Genomic DNA, 19,508 nt, shown 5'->3' with positions numbered 1-19,508 from the left:
ACCTGTGTATAAGTGTAATGCATGGCCTTCAAATGTTGCAGAAGAAGAGACTGGATGCAGTAAAGATGTTTGTCTGAGATTGATGTGACGTAAATATGCAGAGAATAAGGAGTGAAGAAATTAGAAGACATCATGGTGGTATGAATGGAAGCAGAAGAGTTGTTGAAGTGTTTTTGTCATTTAGAAAGGCTTCTACAATGTAAGTTAACTAAGTGGGTGTATAAATCTAGGGTGAATGAAAGATGGTGTAGGTAACATCCAAAGAAGATATGAGAATCAGTTTTGAAAGGTAGGAGCTTAAATATCTAGATCATGTTAGATCAGAGTGGAAGCAAATGTTTTTGGTATATGACATGTGTGCAGGGTAATATCTATGAAATAATTCAAGGAAAATGGTTAGTCATATGTGTTCTGGAGGTGAGAAGCACAGTGGCTGCACTCTGAAGGGTGGGTGGGTATGTTGCAGTTTGGTGGATCATTTTCTTTACGATACCGGCATTCTTCTGGAAAGACAGCTACTGAATGGGTGAATAGTGAATGTGTTTTCTTTCTACAAGTCATCATGCTTTGGTGGGAAATGGCCAATGTTAGGTTAAAAAAATGTGTGCATGGGCGTTGACCACCGAAACCCTCTCCCTCTCCAGGTAATATAAAATGTAATACAAATGGAGATGTTGATACAGAAAATAATGTTTACATTCATTTTATTTTATGTAATGTGGCTAATATATGTGTGTGTTTGATTGATTGATTGTGTGTGTGTGTGTGTGCGTGTGTGTGTGCATGTGTGTGTGCATGTGTGTGTGTGTGTGTGTGTGTGTGTGTGTGTGTGTGTGTGTGTGTGTGCATGTGTGTGTGTATGTGTGCATTATATTATATATTAATCAGTTCAGCAAATAAGACTGATATAAATACACTGCATTTTGGATTTTTATAGGATGTAGATATTTTTATACAGTAACTAAATAGATAAATTTAAACATTGTTGTCTTATTATTCATTCCTCCTGGCACTAGTGTTCTTGTATACAGATTGGAAAATAAAATTCTGAACCTTCCAAGAAGAATTTCTCCAGATTCCCTCTTAGCCTTGTGGGCCCTATCATACCTGCTCTTAAAACTATGTATAGAGCCTACCTCCACTACTTCCTCACCAAGATCATTCCACTTCCCAGTCATTGAGAGAGAAATACTTCATAACATCCCTGTGGCTCATCTGTGACTTTTAACTTCTAGTGGTGTCCCCGAGTTCCTGTTTCTTTCCTCAAACAGCCTGATTATTTTGTATGTTATGTCATCCCTGGGTCTTCTGTCTTCCAGTGTTGTTAGGTCCAATTTTGTTAGCCTTTCCTTGTAGCTCATGCCCTATTACCAAAGAAACCAACCTTGTTGCATACTTGTGCACTTTCTACAGTTTCTCAACATGCTTTTTCAGGTGAGTTCCACACTGGTGCTGCATACTCCAAAATGGTCCTCATGTATGTTATGCAAAGGGCTCAGAATGAATCTTTGACCTCTAGGTTTTTCTCTCTGAGTGAAATATGTAGTCTCTGTACTTGTAGTCTATACCCTGTTTCACTGTATGACCACTGTAGGTTTAGCACTTTTTTTTTTTTATTATTATAATAATAATAATATACCCTGTTTCCAGTCTTCTTGCTCCTTTCCCAGTTTTTTTGACCTTGCCTTTGCTGGGGTTGAATTCAAGCAGCCACTTATCTGACCACTCTTGCAGTTTGCCCAGATCCTTTGGAGCCTTTCCCTGTCCTCATCTGTTTTTATTCTCATTAGACCCCTCAAGGAAGGTTCCTTGATGTTGGTGAGGGGCTCTTGATTTAGGGAATTGGATCTGTGCTCCAGTTCCCCGAATTAAGCCTGAATGCCTTCCACATCCCCCCCAGGCGCTGTATAATCCTCCGGGTTTAGCGCTTCCCCCTTGATTATAATAATAATATTCTCATTAGTTTTACAACAAACGGGGAGTATGTTCCCTGTTATTTCTACCTGAATTTCAAGATTTTGGCTCTGCCTCTTGTGGGGTACAATATCAAATGCCTTCTTGCAGTCTACAAAATGCTATCCACCCAATCCTGTCTTGTTGCACATCTGTTACTTTGTCCTAGAACTTCAACTAGTAAATAAGACAAGATTTGTCATCCCAAAACTCTTGCTGGTTTATGAAACTACTACTGCTACAAGTGTTCTACCAGTCTGCCCCTGATAAGTTTCTCCATTACCTTGGAGGTTATGTATTTCAGAAACTGGTTTGTTGTTTAATGCCTCCAGTTTGTCTCCTTTCTTAATATAGAGATTAGATTTTCCATCTTCCAGGTCTCTGGTAATTATCCCCACCTCTTAACTTTGTTTACCAGATTCTCCCTGCCTTGTGGGACCTATGATACCTTCTTTCAACACACCTGCCGTATCCCACCGAGGTGGGGGTGGCCCAAAAGGAAAAACGAAAGTACCTATGATACCTGTTCTTAAAACCATATATGCAGTCTGCTTCCATCACTTCTTCAAGGTTATTCCACTTCCTGACCACCCTAAGACTGAAGTAATACTTCCTGGCATCTCCGTGACCCATCCGTGTTTTTAGCTTCTAGCTGTGCCCCAAGTACGTGTTTCTTGCCTCTCAAACAGCCTGTCCCTGTCTGCCTTTTCAATTCCTTTTAAATTTTTTCTTTCCACATAGCTCATACCCCTTAGGTCTGGAACCAGTACATTGAATTGAACCTAGATGCCTCTCATTCTGCAGTCATTGTTTGATTCCAGTGAGTTAGTGCTTCCCCCTAATTATAATATAATAATAATGAATGTAATAATGAGCAAAATCCATACTGATGTTATTAGATCTTTTTCCTCCAGCAGAATGTTAGTAAGAAAGTTGCAAGTGATATAATATTAGAATGATCAGAAAGCTATAATTACAATGGACTTTACATGAGAAGTCTAAAAATATCTTTTGTGATATGCAGTGTGTTGTGAGACCTCTAGGGGTAAAAACAAATTGGCCTAAATCAAAATATTAAAAGAAAATCTCTGTTTAGGGCCAGACTCCCTCACAAACTTAAAGAAAAGTGTATGCTCAATACAGGGTTTATAAAATTGTTTAATCATCCAGGCCCCTCAAGGAAGGTTCCTTGATGATGGTGAGGGGCTCTTGATTTAGGTAATTGGATCTGTGCTCCAGTTCCCCTAATTAAGCCTGAATGCCTTCCACATCCCCCCCTCAGGTGCTGTATAATCCTCCGGGTTTAGCACTTCCCCCTTGATTATAATAATAATAATCGTCCAGGAAGGTTAAATTTAAACAAACATTATTTACATCCAAAACTACCCCCCTAATTCACAAATATATTCACCATGGTGTTACTCTGTATACTACTACACCCTCAAGCTAAAATATGCCAGCCATTTTGGTAAAGCATTAAACATTTAAAACAGAGAGAGAGAGCCTTGTAACAGGCAAGCTTGAAAAAGCCGTTTTAACACAGCAACTGGGCCATGGTGGCTGTACTTATGCCTCTGATGAACTCCCCTTTCTCATCTCTCTCCTTCCCTATGCACACAACAAACACAGCTAGGTACACCTCATGACATCTCCTTTAAATTACACCCAATACATTACCAACATCACAAAATGGCTGGTTAAAATTTGCCAATTTGCAAATTTCTCAAATAATGAGAAAAAATTATCTGGATTTGGGGACAAATTTTGTAGCTTTGTCCAAATTAAGTAACTTTGCCTAGTTCCACGTTGAGAAGCAAAGTATCTTGCCTTTTCTTTCTTCTGCCCTAAATATTGATAAAGCTTTTAGAGCTTCATCTTCCTCTTTTTGATTATAATAATAATAATAATTTTAGAGCTTCATACATTCAATCCTCAGGTCCTTTTCCTTTCTAATGAGAGTAATTGTTAATCTTAAAATCTCTGCTTCATTATTTTCATCATTAGCAGCAAGGTGTGCACCAGGGAAGCCCCTCTCAAGGTCTCTGTTGACACTAAGGATCCCTGCTGCTATCAGACAATGTAAATATTAAAAGACCCCAAGAATAAAAAAGCCTGCGTATTATCCAGGCAAAATAAGTGTTATTCATATTAATACAACCTAATCACAATTCGTCAGGAACAGCTTAAAATCTATCTCAAGAAAATTCATTACACACAAATTTGTATATTTATAAGCTGTATAGTCCTTGTGGCTTAGCACTTCTTTTTGATTATAATGTATGTTTATAAGGAATTACTTTACTAAAATAATGCCCTAAGAACTATAAATCTGAAACATAATATCAAGCAGAAATTTTTTATGATTATATATACCTGAAAAAGCAGCACTGTATGACCCTGGTCCTTCAAGAGAGGTTCCTTGATGCTGGTGAGGGGCTTTGGATCTAGGGAATTGCATCTGTCCTCCAGTTTCCTGAATTAAGCCTGAATACCTCCCCCTTCCCCCACAGGTGCTGTATAATCCTATGGGTTTAGTGCTTCCCTCTTGATTATAATAATAATACTGTATGACCCTGGTGGTTTAGCACTTAGTTTTGATTATAATAATAATATACATGTACAGTGCCTGCACTCTGAAGGAGGGGTGTTAATGTTGCAGTTTAAAAACTGTAGTGTAAAGCACCCTTCTGGCAAGACAGTGATGGAGTGAATGATGGTGAAAGTTTTTCTTTTTCGGGCCACCCTGCCTTGGTGGGAATCGGCCGGTGTGATAATAAAATAAAAAAAAATGTACCTGAAAAAGAAATTATTCACCATAAGTATTGGTAAGGTAACACCTTCCTGTGATCCAACTTTATCCTGAAAACAACCTGGGCCCCAGGTGCCCCTATATTAAAAATAATTATTGGTCCTTCCATGTTTAAAAAACTGAATTATAATTTTTTAATTCTCTCTTCTTAGATCAATCTTATTAACTCCCATGCCCCACCCCTCAAGGGATGTGATATACTCTTTAAGAGCACCATATTTGCAACCCCCAGTTTCTTGACAGGGAATGCTCCAACATATACTGAACCACCAAGCTATAATGCCTTTTTCCCTCAAGGGAAGTTCCTTGATGCTGGTGAGGGGCTCTTGATCTAGGGAATTGGATCTGTGCTCCAGTTCCCTGAATTGAGCCTGAATATCTTTCATCCCCATCCCCTACAGGTGCTGTATAATCCCTACAAGTTTAGTGTTCCCCCATGATTATAATAATATATTGCCCTTTATCAAAGACTGTGAGAAACATACCGTTTGTATCATCAGTTCTCTAAGCACTGCCACTATGAGCAAGGTTATTATCCTTCCCAACAGCCAGTTTGCTTTGAATTTCTCCAAAGCACTCAAAAGGGAACACTCGAGTTAACATAGCATCCAGGACATCCATCAAAGACCTTACCAGGGCCAAATTTGAGAACCTTGAACCAGTCATTTCAGGGGTTTACATAATCCTTTGTGGAGGCTGTAACAAAGTGTCCATCAGGGAAATAGCCCTAAAACCTAGAACATGTATAAACATATCTAATGATGCAGATTTGAAAACTTGAGCAATGCATGTATATAACACTGGAACACCATTAGGCACTGGAGTATCACATTCATTGTAGGGAACTCTAAACCCACAGGGGTCATATGGCACTTGGGGGAAACAGAAGGCATTCAGGTTTGATCTAAAGAAGAAAAAAGCAAGTCTAATTCCCTTGATCAAGAGTCCCTCACCTTTATTAAGGAACCTATATTGAGGAATCTAGCCACTTGAATTGATGGAATGATGCTCAATTAGTGATTAAGGCACCAGACATCCACAAACGAAAATGCCTTGAAGCATCAGGCACAATTATGAAGAACAAAACCCCTCAAGGGAGGTTCCTTGACGTTGGTGAGGGGCTCTTCATCTAGGGAATTGGATCTGTGCTCCGGTTCCCTGAATTGAGCCCGAATACCTTCCATCCCCCCCACATGCGCTGTATAATCCTACGAGTTTAGCGCTCCCTCATGCTTATAATTATGAAGAACAAAAGCATGATAAACCCTATCATCGCCTGAAAGTCACTTCTGCTACTCTTAACAGTATGGACCAGTAGTCCTACTACAGTGCCAGTATTCTTCCGGTGCCTAGCTATATTCCCTCTAATGTCTCGTTAGTTACTTGTGTCCTTTTTACCAAACAATGAATATGGAAACAGCAAGTACAGTATATAACTGCTGAGAAAATATAGGCTAAATCTAGCATGGCTAATTCCATTGGAAAAAAAGCTGTGTATTGTACTTCATCTGGGGATTTGAAACCCTAGGTATACACTGCCGTTGCATAAGAATTTGAAAGTGTTTGAAAGAGAGCAACCACAAGTTCAAACATTTTGGTCTTCGTGCACGAAAGTAGTTAGTTTAATATCTTTATTATGCACCCCATACCCACCCTGTGGGCGGTAGTCAAAAGATTACAAAGGTACATAATGCGTCCAGGGACTGGACCCCAAAGTTATGATAGATGAACTAGTTACAAAGGTAATGAACTCCAGGTAGATCTGGTCACAATCATGACAAGTTACAAAGGTAATGAATCAGCCTCACTCATATACATGGTTAGTCATGAACAAATTACAAAGTAATGAACCACTGATACGTCCACACCTGGTCACAGTTGTAATGAGTTATAATACAAATATTAAGTGGGTCATACACCCACACTAGCGCGCGCGCACACACATACTCACACGAGAGCGCACGCACAGACATATGCACACGAGCGTACAAATATATGCATACACACAAGCACGCACACCTACACACACACACACACACACACACACACACACACACACACACACACACACACACACACACACACACACACACACACGCACACACACACACACACACACACACAAGCACGCACAGCCACACCCACGCACACACGCACACACACACCCACACACCCACACACACACACACACACACACACACACACACACACACACACACACACACACACACACACACACACACACACACACACACACACACACACACACACAAATGGTGGGGACTCGCAGGAACCAAGGATCAGATGAGAATGGTTCTGGTAGGGAGGAGTGGATGGAGGAGCAGTGGAAAAGGATGGAACAAGAGTGGGAGAGAAAATTAGGAGAGCTTTCTGAAAAAAATGGAGAAAGAACTCTCTGTGAAATTGGAAAAGAGGTTGGAGAAGGAGACAAAGAATTGGGAGGCACAAGTCGAAACTGCAGTAGCCAAGATAAGGGTCCTAGAAGTTGAGATAAATAGGCTGAAGCGAGTTACAGGGGCAGTGACCAGAGAAGACACAGCATATGAAGCTGCGAGGCCGAACAGGAAGGAATTATGAATTATGCTAAGGTCATATCATCCTGCCAAAAAGAACCAAGGAGTGGAAGGGAAGAACAGCTGGTTGCAGACGGAGAGGGTGATAGGTCGAATGCTGAGGCACAACCATGCTATCAAGAGCCACTGGAAAAATCAAGGGAGAAACTGACCACATACAGGCAGGATCCAGAGTCACAGAGGGTGAGGCAATGGGAGGAGGAAAGGGCAAAATCAGTGTTTATCCATGGGCTTCAGGAGAGAGAGGAAAGGACACACACTGAAAGGCAGCAGGAAGAAAGTAAGGAGATTGAGAAAATCATCACGGAAATAGGTGAAGAGATGGACGAGATTGTAAATTTTCAGAGATTAGGGGGGTACTCGAAGGGGAGAAACCGACCAATCAAGCTGATTCTCAGGACGGAAACAGTGCGGAACAGGATCCTCCAAGAGAAACCACGATTGAAATACTCGGAAGAGTACAAGAGGGTGTTCCTAGACAGAGACAGAACACAATCAGAACGACAGCAGCTGAGGGAGAGGACAAAAAAGCGAAAGGAGCTAGGAAAAGAGACAAGGATGGAACCAGCAGAGGTCAGTCAGAGCAGAACAGAATAGCAAGGGCAAGCACACACACAACTGTTCTCAGAACCATACAACCTATCACACCATCCCAACACACACTACAATCCATACCCACAGCCTCCACCCAACACCGAGCTATAGAATCCCACAGTATGCCACCAGGTCTCCCACCCTCACAGGCCCCACAAACCACAGTGTTGGAAAGGAAACTGAAGGTATGGTACACAAACGCTGATGGTATAACAAATAAGTGGGAGGAGTGGCATGAAAGAGTCAAAGAGGCATCACCGGACATCATAGCTCTCACAGAAACCAAGCTTACAGGTATGATAACAGATGCCATCTTTCCAATGGGATACCAAATCCTGAGGAAAGACAGAGGGAACAGGGGGGGTGGAGGAGTGGCATTGCTGATCAAAAATCACTGGAATCTTGATGAGCTGGAGAGAGGAGACAGCGGAGAAGAAAGTGATTACATAGCGGGAACACTTCACTCTGGAGGTCCCAAGGTGGTAATAGCAGTGATGTATAACCCACCACAGAACAGCAGGAGGCCAAGGCAAGAGTACGACGAGAGCAATAGAGCGATGGTTGACACACTGGCTAGAGTGGCCAGAAGAGCTCATGCATGCAGGGCAAAGCTCCTGATCATGGGTGACTTTAACCACAAGGAGATCGATTGGGAGAACTTGGACCCGCATGGGGGCCAAGATACATGGAGGGCTAAGATGATGGAGGTGGTACTGGAAAACTTCATGTACCAACATGTAAAGGACACTACAAGAGAGAGAGGAGAGGATAAACCAGCAAGGCTAGACTTAGTATTTACCTTGAGTAGTGCAGATATCGAGGACATCACATATGAAAGACCCCTTGGGGCCAGTGACCATGTGGTTTTAAGCTTCGAATACACAGTAGAGCTACAAGTGGAGGGAGAAGCAGGAAGGCCAGGACGAATGAAGCCAAACTACAAGAAAGGGGACTACACAGGAATGAGGAACTTCCTGAACGGGGTTCAGTGGGACAGAGAACTGGCAGGGAAGCCAGTTAATGAGATGATGGAATATGTAGCAACAAAATGCAAGGAGGCTGAGGAGAGGTTTGTACCCAAGGGTAACAGGAATAATGAAAAAGCCAGGATGAGCCCATGGTTTACTCAAAGGTGCAGGGAGGCAAAAACCAAGTGTGCTAGGGAATGGAAGAAATATAGAAGGCAAAGGACCCAGGAGAATAAGGAGAGCAGTCGTAGAGCCAGAAACGAATATGCACAGATAAGAAGGGAGGCCCAAAGACAATATGAAAATGACATAGCAGCGAAAGCCAAATCTGACCCGAAACTGTTGTACAGCCACATCAGGAGGAAAACAACAGTCAAGGACCAGGTAATCAGGCTAAGGAAGGAAGGAGGAGAGACAACAAGAAATGACCGTGAAGTATGTGAGGAACTCAACAAGAGATTCAAAGAAGTGTTCACAGAGGAGACAGAAGGGGCTCCAGAAAGACGGAGAGGTGGGGCACACCACCATGTGCTGGACACAGTGCACACAACCGAGGAAGAAGTGAAGAGGCTTCTGAGTGAGCTAGATACCTCAAAGGCAATGGGGCCAGATAACATCTCCCCATGGGTATTGAGAGAGGGAGCAGAGGCGCTATGTGTACCCCTAACAACAATATTCAATACATCTATCAAAACAGGGAGATTGCCTGAGGTATGGAAGACAGCAAATGTAGTCCCAATCTTTAAAAAACGAGACAGACATGAAGCATTAAACTACAGACCAGTGTCACTGACATGTATAGTATGCAAAATCATGGAAAAGATTATCAGGAGAAGAGTGGTGGAACACCTAGAAAGGAATGATCTCATCAACAGCAGCCAACATGGTTTCAGGAACGGGAAATCCTGTGTCACAAACCTACTGGAGTTCTATGACATGGTGACAGCAGTAAGACAAGAGAGAGAGGGGTGGGTGGATTGCATATTCTTGGACTGCAAGAAGGCGTTTGACACAGTTCCACACAAGAGATTGGTGCAAAAACTGGAGGACCAAGCAGGGATAACAGGGAAGGCACTACAATGGATCAGGGAATACTTGTCAGGAAGACAGCAGCGAGTCATGGTACGTGGCGAGGTGTCAGAGTGGGCACCTGTGACCAGCGGGGTCCCGCAGGGGTCAGTCCTAGGACCAGTGCTGTTTCTGGTATTTGTGAACGACATGACGGAAGGAATAGACTCTGAGGTGTCCCTGTTTGCAGATGACGTGAAGTTGATGAGAAGAATTCACTCGATCGAAGACCAGGCAGAACTACAAAGGGATCTGGACAGGCTGCAGACCTGGTCCAGCAATTGGCTCCTGGAGTTCAATCCCACCAAGTGCAAAGTCATGAAGATTGGGGAAGGGCAAAGAAGACCGCAGACGGAGTACAGTCTAGGGGGCCAGAGACTACAAACCTCACTCAAGGAAAAAGATCTTGGGGTGAGTATAACACCAGGCACATCTCCTGAAGCGCACATCAATCAAATAACTGCTGCAGCATATGGGCGCCTAGCAAACCTCAGAACAGCATTCCGACATCTTAATAAGGAATCGTTCAGGACCCTGTACACCGTGTACGTTAGGCCCATATTGGAGTATGCGGCACCAGTTTGGAACCCACACCTAGCCAAGCACGTAAAGAAACTAGAGAAAGTGCAAAGGTTTGCAACAAGACTAGTCCCAGAGCTAAGAGGTATGTCCTACGAGGAGAGGTTAAGGGAAATCAACCTGACGACACTGGAGGACAGGAGAGATAGGGGGGACATGATAACGACATACAAAATACTGAGAGGAATTGACAAGGTGGACAAAGACAGGATGTTCCAGAGATTGGACACAGTAACAAGGGGACACAGTTGGAAGTTGAAGACACAGATGAATCACAGGGATGTTAGGAAGTATTTCTTCAGCCACAGAGTAGTCAGTAAGTGGAATAGTTTGGGAAGCGATGTAGTGGAGGCAGGATCCATACATAGCTTTAAGCAGAGGTATGATAAAGCTCACGGTTCAGAGAGAGTGACCTAGTAGCGATCAGTGAAGAGGCGGGGCCAGGAGCTCGGACTCGATCCCCGCAACCTCAACTAGGTGAGTAAAACTAGATGAGTACACACACACACACACACACACACACACACACACACACACACACACACACACACACACACATACACACATGGTAATGCATTATTTACAGGTAGCAAAGTCAGGGTATTTCTCCAGAATGGTCTGTAATATACCACTGTGGATAAAATACTTTGCCATTTCTTGAACATTTCTGAGTGAGTTGTTTCTAAATTCATTAATTTGATCACACTCCAGTACATAATGACGCAAGGTGTGACAATAGTCCATCTGGCAAAGTTTACATTTCGTTTGGTCTACATCTGGTGGTATGGCAGGTTAAATCACCACGAAAGGACGGAAGAGCAAATGTGAATTGTTGGAACTTTCCTAAGAGGAAAAGATGAGTTATGATACAGAATGGTTTAGCACTTATTTTTGATGATGATAATGATAATAATAATAATAATTAATAATAATAATAATAATAATAATAATAATAATAATAATAATAATAATAATAATAATAATAATAATAATAATAATAATAATAATAATAATATCGAATAAACCTATTAAAAACTCAATGAGCATAAAAGGCCCTAAAATTTAAAACTGCCTGAACATTCCAGATGTTCAGTATGTACCAACTGCTTCAAAACTACTGTTTAAAAGCATCTTCTTACCTAATGTGATCCTGAAACCAATATACTGTTAAACAAATCCTGAAACCTGTTTTCTTTCAATCCCTCTGTTCTTATGCCAGGTATCCTTCAACTCCCATATATTAATAGATAGGTCTATACTTTCTCATCATATTTGCACTAATTCAAGTAACTAGAATCACTCTCATTATAATTTTATTGCAATTTTTACTTCGAATTAACTGAATAAATTTTAATATAGTGAAGGCTAAGTGTTGCCCAAAGATGCTATGTATTCTATGGTCCTTCAGTTTATTGTACTCACCTAATTGTAGTTGCAGGAGTCGAGACTCAGCTCCTGGCCCCGCCTCTTCACTGATGTCCTGTGCAGTGCTACTGAGACTTATATCAGCAACTGCAGGTGTATTTTATCAATATTTGCAATAACCTCCACAAAAGTTATAGAAAATTGCTTTACTAAAACTTCCAACAAATTCCTTGCAAAAATTACAGTAGTGGAGATACAAGTTATAAGATTATTTTGATGAAATTAAGACATGTGCAACATCTGGGTATCTTTATTGTAGACGTTTCGCCATCCAGTGGCTTTATCAATACAAATTCCAGGACATAGTTCTACTATCTTCAAGTTATGTCCTGGAATTTGTATTGATAAAGCCCCTGGATGGCGAAACGTCTACAATAAAGATACCCAGATGTTGCACATGTGTCTTAATTTCATCTTGTCGGTATTATATACCATTCTTGCACAACAAGATTATTTTAAGGCTGCCAGAAATGCTCTGCATAACAATGGACTATCTGTAAAATATCTCAATAAAGTAAAAATGAAAACTATAACTCGTGAACTTAAAAAAAATAGTTTTATTTTATCTAAGGGTTGAAATACGTGGTATTAGTAAGAACTTAAAAATAGAGAAGTTATAAATTAATTCATAAAATATGAAATAAAAAGATATAATTGTCTAGTTTAATAGAGTGATTGATACAAGTTACTTAGATTACAGTGTATAATGGTATAGTATCTGTTGTGTGAGAATGATTTCTACAGCCATGTCTGAAAAGAAGAGACTGTAGACTATCAAATCAAACTTAATTTTTAAAGGGGTGGACTAGTAAGCCAGTGGAAGGCCTCGGTAAGAAGACCAAAACACATATGCAACAGTTGTGATGAATGGTTTGAAAAACCGACAAGTTGAAGATTGAGACACTTATGCAGCATATGGGAATCTTTATTCAGGAAACGTTTCGCCACACAGTGGCTTCATCAGTCCAATACAAAGAGGAAGGCGTAAGGAGAGGAGGAGAATGAGGTAATCAGTCCCTCAACCTGGAGTCGATGTGTTCAGTCCATCAGTCTTGTAGATTGATGGACTGAACACATCGACTCCAGGTTGAGGGACTGATTACCTCATTCTCCTCCTCTCCTTACGCCTTCCTCTTTGTATTGGACTGATGAAGCCACTGTGTGGCGAAACGTTTCCTGAATAAAGATTCCCATATGCTGCATAAGTGTCTCAATCTTCCACATATGCAACAGTTAGGTATCTTTATTTCGAAACGTTTCGCCTACACAATAGGCTTCTTCAGTCGAGTACAAAAAAGTTGATAGAAGCAGAAGATACTTGAAGTCTTCAAGTATCTTCTGCTTCTATCAACTTTTCTGTACTCGACTGAAGAAGCCTACTGTGTAGGCGAAACGTTTCGAAATAAAGATACCTAACTGTTGCATATGTGTCTTACCTAACAACCTGTCTGTATTTTATACCACTTTAATGTTCAAGACCAAAAGCTCCAGTGGCGGGTCATCATATGTCTAAGACTCGTGTTAGGAAACACTTGTCCTGTTTCCTGACGAATTTTACCTAACCTGCAGCCAATGGAAGACAGGAATAAATAAAGGGGATGTAAATGGCGTGCTGAAAATATCTAGTCTAGACAGGACTCGTTGCAATGGTTTTAAGTTGGAAAAAATCAGATTCAGAAAGGATATAGGAAAGCACTGGTTTGGTAATAGAGTTGTGGATGAGTGGAACAAACTTCCAAGTCCAGTTATAGAGGCTAGAACGTTGTGTAGTTTTAAAAATAGGTTAGATAAATACATGAGTGGGTGTGGGTGGGTGTGAATTGGACCTGATTAATTTGTGCAATTGGGTCAGTTGCCGTGTTCCTTCCTTAAGTGAATGAGACCTGACCTAACTAGGCTGGGGCATTGGCTTAAGCCGATAGGAGACTTGGATCTGCCTCGCATGGGCCAATAGGCCTTCTGCAGTGTTCCTTCTTTCTTATGTTCAATCTTACAATATATGGAAGCTGAAAAACAAAGCTGAATCAAGAACAGGGATAGGATTGGAGGCCAACAAGCAGATTTCAAGATTTGTTAATCATAGTATATTGCTGCTAAGCTCACATTAGGAGGTATTATTTTTAACAGAAGCTTTGAAGCAGCTGGCAGATAGGGAACCTTTTGAATCTTCAGGGAGAGTCAAATCGCCCCCACCCACACCTACTCGTGTATTTGTCCATCCTATTTTTAAAACTACTCAAACCTAATATATGCATTAATCATGCTACTGGTAATTAGCAGGGCCGGATTAAGACATGGACTTTAGGGGCTGCAGCCCAGGGGGCTCCACCATCAGGAGGGCCTCCACCATCTGGAGGGCCTCCACCATCTGGAGGGTCTCCACCATCTGGAGGGTCTCCACCATATGGAGGGCCTCCACCATATGGAGGGCCTCCACCATCTGGAGGACCTCCACCATCAGGAGGGCCTCCACCATCTGGAGGACCTCCACCATCAGGAGGGCCTCCACCATCAGGAGGGCCTCCACCATCAGGAGGGCCTCCACCATCAGGAGGGCCTCCACCATCTGGAGGGCCTCCAGAGATGTTCTCAACAACTTACAATTTACTGAAGTTTTGGAGAAATTTTGTTTCCAAGAAATTACGCAAATTAAAATATTTGAATTTTAATTGTGGTTAGCTTTTTTATTTTTTTTTCCTTTTGAAAATATCACTGCGGGGCCTCACAGTATTATTATAATCAAAAGGAAGCGCTGAACCTACCATGGGGGGCTTCACAATATTTGTAGCCCATGGGCCTACAAAATCTTAATCAGGTTCTGGTAATTAGGTGTACTTTTCAGCAGGAGGCGCACCAGAAATTCTATATTCGAAGCATTTAGGAGTAGCAGTCTGGTTAGAAAAGGTATCTTCCTTTGATCCCTTCCATCCTTGGCGCTGCCCTGTTTTTCAGTCAACAGATAAAATATGGCTAAGATGTAAATATTATCAGTGGACATGCTACGTAAGAAAATAACTTTACCAAGGTAATCATATCTGAAAATAAACACTAAACCCGTATGGGTCATGCAGTTTTATGGTAAGTCATAGAGAATCGCTAAACCCAAAGGGATTGTACAGCATCTAGGGAATGGAAAATAATTAGCGGTTATTCCATGACGGGGCGGGTAACTCAAATTTCTCTGGTCAAGAACCCTTGGCCTTTACCAGCATCAGGGAACTCCTTTCCCTCCTTCTAACCTTTTAAGGGATGTGAGAGCAATAGGGTTGACTTCCCTACATCCCCTCTAGGGTTGACTTCACGCATGTTGCACATGCGTCTTATATATCGACTAATCTCCCTACATCCTGTCTAGGGTTGACTTCCATACATTCTCTCTAGCTCACAGTCACTGCACTTGCAGAGTACTACGTTGGGCAGATTTTTGTTCATACATCTACACCGTCCTCTGCGTAGAACTTTTTCATGCCAACTTGGCATAATAAATATCTGCAGAGCGAAACACCGCACCCCCTCCCCCCCCCCAAAAAAAAAAAATCGTCCTGCAATGTCTACTTTTGTCGGCAGTACACCATTTGGATCCTACACCATCGTCAGCAGCCTTTAATACAGCAACAGTTGATCACAGCCTTACATAGTGCACCAACAGGTGGCCTTATCCCTGTGCACTCTGCCAAACCTTTGTTTCGCATTCACTCCAAATTTGTTGTGCTGGACAGGTGCCCCATACGTGGTCAGCCTGGTACCCCAGCCTGGTACCCCAGCCGGTGTTGGCAGCAATCATTCTGTGTTAGTGTTAAATGTTATCCAGCCGAGGTCCTTGTGTTTTGAGCTTAGCGATTGCTTAATATGCAAAACATTTATTATTAAGTGGGTTGTGCAATAGATACAGTTACATTTTTGGCTCGTACATTTTTTCTTTTTTTCTTTTTTGTAAAAAATAAAATATCTTCTAGTCCAACATAATTTTGATTAAATTAAAATCTAGGTTTGGTTACGTTATTCTGGAGGTTACCGAGGCGACTCTAGGTAATAGACCCAAAATATAAGTCTCCATTGCACAGCTCACTTAGTTTCGGAGGATTTACATAATGAAAAACACAAGGACCTCGTCTGTATATTTACACACAAAAAATAAGAAGCACTGCTACAGGCCTACTGACCCAAGCAAGGCAGGTCAAACATAAGAATGGAGGAACACTGCAGAAGGCCTACTGGCCTATAAAGGGCGTACGGTGTCCCGTGGCTTGGTTGACAATGCTCTTTCCTCACACAGTGTCCGTGGTTCGATCCCCGACACGGGTAGAAATGTTGGGCGTGAATTTCTTTGCACCTACTGTCCATGTTCACCTAGCAGTAAATAACTACCCGAGTGTTAGTCTGTTGGTGTGAGTCGCATCCTGGGGACAAGACTGAAGGACCCCAGTGGAAATAAGACAGACAGTCTTCGATGATGCAGACTTTCTTGGGTTATTCTCGGTGGCTAACCCCTTCGGGTTAAAAATCCAAACATGGGCCAGTAGGCCTGCTGCAGTGTTCTTTCTCTCTTATATTCTTATTTCACTCATGTACTGGAACCCATTACTTTGAGTCCTGTCTTGGCTAGATATTTTTTGCACGTTATTTACATCCCCATTTTTTTATTCCTGTTTTCCATTTATACACCTCAATCACATTCTCGTATAAGACACCAAAGTAAGGTATATTATACATTTAGGTTCTGTTAATTAAACTTTGAGATGTTTTTTAAGATAATTTAAAAAGTGGAAGAGGCAATGCCTATGGAAACTGAAAGCAATCACATGCAATCCAAGGCAAGAGAGGGTTGATTCAATTTCTTGGATCAAGAGCCCCCCTTCCTCACCGGCGTCAAGGAACCTTCCTCGAGGGCATATATATCATATATACATCAAGGTATTCGCCTTTTGAAGGTCAGAGGAAGGGAAGGGTAGCTCCAATTCCTTGAATCAAGAGCCTCACCAGCATCGAGGCACATAAGAACATAAGAACGAAGGAACACTGCAGAAGGCCTACTGGCCCATGCGAGGCAGGTCCAAGTCTCCTACCGGCTTAAGCCAATGCACCCAACCTAGTCAGGTCAGGTCACATTGACTTAAGGGAGGAACACGGCAACCGACCTGGTAGCACAAGCTATCAGGTCTAACTCACACCCACCCACATCTACTCATGTATTTATCCAACCTATTTTTAAAGCTACACAACGTTCTGGCCTCTATAACTGTACTCGGGAGTTTGTTCCACTCATCCACAACTCTATTACCAAACCAGTATTTTCCTATATCCTTCCTGAATCTGAATTTTTCCAACTTAAAACCATTGCTGCGAGTCCTGTCTAGGCTAGATATTTTCAGCACACTATTTACATCCCCTTTATTTATTCCTGTCTTCCATTTATACACCTCAATCATATCCCCCCTAATTCTACGTCTTTCTAGAGAGTGAAGATTCAGGGCCCTTAGTCTATCCTCATAGGGAAGGTTTCTGATACATGGGATCAACTTTGTCATCCTCCTTTGTACATTTTCCAGAGAATTTATATCCATTCTGTAATACGGTGACCAAAACTGTGCAGCATAATCTAAATGAGGCCTAACCAAGGATGTATAGAGTTGAAGAACAACCTGAGGACTCCTATTATTTATGCTTCTTGATATGAGGCCAAGGATTCTATTAGCTTTATTGCGAACACTTATGCACTGTTGTCTTGGTTTCAGATTACTGCTAACCAGAACTCCTAAATCTTTTTCGCAATCCGTAATATTAAGATCTACATTATTTAGTTTATATGTGGCATGGTTATTGTCCTGTCCAACATTTAGAACTTTGCATTTGTCTATATTAAACTGCATCTGCCACTTCTCCGACCACTGCATCAGTCTATTCAAATCTTCCTGGAGTGCTCGAATGTCCTCGTCAGAATGAATTCGACGGCCTATTTTGGTGTCATCGGCAAACTTGCCGATGTCGCTCTTTATGCCCTCATCTATGTCGTTTATGTAGATTGTGAACAGCAGGGGGCCCAACACTGACCCCTGTGGAACACCGCTCGTGACGCTTCCCCACTCTGATTTCTCCTTTATTAGGATGTGGAAACGAAGAGTAACTGTAATTAACTGGCTGAAGAGCCTATTACCAGCATCAAGGTAATCAATCCCTTTGAAAGGATGAAGAAATGGAAGATGGCGCCCTGTTCCTAGGGTCAAAAGCTTTTTCCCTGTATCGAGGCACCTCCCTTGAATTGTTGAAAATTATATAAAATATCGACAAGTTGAAGATTAAAAGTTCAGCTCTATGACGCTGAACTCTTCTCCGGGCTGAGGGACTGACCACCTCAAATACTTTTTCTCCAAGGTTGATGGACTGATTACATCATCTTTATTTCATTACAACTGCTCCTTTTGTATTTGACTGAAAAAGCCTACTGTGTAGGCGAAACGTTTCATCATTAAAGATACCCAACTGTTGCACATGTGTCTTAATCTTCACCCACCTTGAAGGGGAGTTTCTTATAGACGGGTAGAGCGGTATCGAGGATTCTTGAGGTTGATGCAAGAAGCAAGTTTCCTGTGTGGCAGCGAGCACTGACCCCGAGCTCCAGACATGCTTTGTCTCCACTCTCAAACACAGCCAAGAACAAACTGTGCAAGTCTCAAATTTATACTGAAAAGTGACAAGCACGTTTAACTGTTTTGACGCAGGAGTGACAATGTTGCAAGATTACAGTGTGTGTGCGTGTGTGCGTGTGTGTACTCACCTAAATATGGTTCCAAGGATGGAGAGTGTATATATATATATATATATATATATATATATATATATATATATATATATATATATATATATTAATGATTCTGAAACAGTAAAAGAGCTACGGCTAGCCAGGATTCGATCCTGCGTCACAACTGATGGTCAAGTGGATAGAGAGATGCATACTTTGTCCTGTTCTCACAGGGCTGGGCACTGTGATGCAGGATCGAATCCTGGCTAGCAGCAGTCCTGTGATTTTGGAATTACGTTTGCATACATGACATGTAAGGAGGTACCACGTCTAGTACCGATTGAGAAACAACAGCCTTAAAGATTTAGAAAGAATGTTGGAGCGAAATGATTTGGTAATACAGCAGTGGATGGGAGGAACAAACTCTCGAATAACGTCATTAAAGCTAAATTGTTGTGTAGTTTTAAAAGTAGGTGAGACAAATACATTAGTGGGAGTGAGTTAGACCTGACTAGCTTGGGCCTGTAGGTCTGATACAATGCTCCTTTTTTGTTCTTAATAACGTACTTCAAGGATCCCAATGGAAATTAATCACTGCCTGTTAGGATATAATAGGTAATTTACCCATATGTTACTAGGTATAATAATTGCATTTATGTGTACTTATATCTAAATATACTTAAAGAAAAATTTGGAACGTGAGCATGGTAATATTTTGTGAAGGGATTCAGGGAAACCTGTAAACCGGACTTGAGTCCTGGAGGTGGGAGGTACAATGC

General features: G+C 41.7%; 1 protein-coding gene across 3 annotated transcripts in view; it reads left to right on the top strand.

Annotated features, from left to right (window-relative positions):
* The window catches only part of LOC128695577 (lysosome membrane protein 2), a 42,167-nt gene extending 41,183 nt beyond the window's left edge, over positions 1–984 (top strand). For all 3 annotated transcript variants that reach the window (XM_053786267.2, XM_053786266.2, XM_053786268.2), the window contains one exon: positions 1–984. This exon is cut by the window's left edge and continues 1,092 nt beyond it. The gene's annotated coding sequence lies outside the window, so the exon portion shown is untranslated.
* The last annotated feature ends 18,524 nt before the right edge of the window (positions 985–19,508 follow it).

Source organism: Cherax quadricarinatus, chromosome 42, assembly GCF_038502225.1.
Source record: "Cherax quadricarinatus isolate ZL_2023a chromosome 42, ASM3850222v1, whole genome shotgun sequence".
NCBI lineage: Eukaryota > Metazoa > Arthropoda > Malacostraca > Decapoda > Parastacidae > Cherax > Cherax quadricarinatus.
The sequence above is the reverse complement of the archived record's forward strand: the minus strand, read 5'-3'. Positions and strand labels throughout refer to the sequence as shown.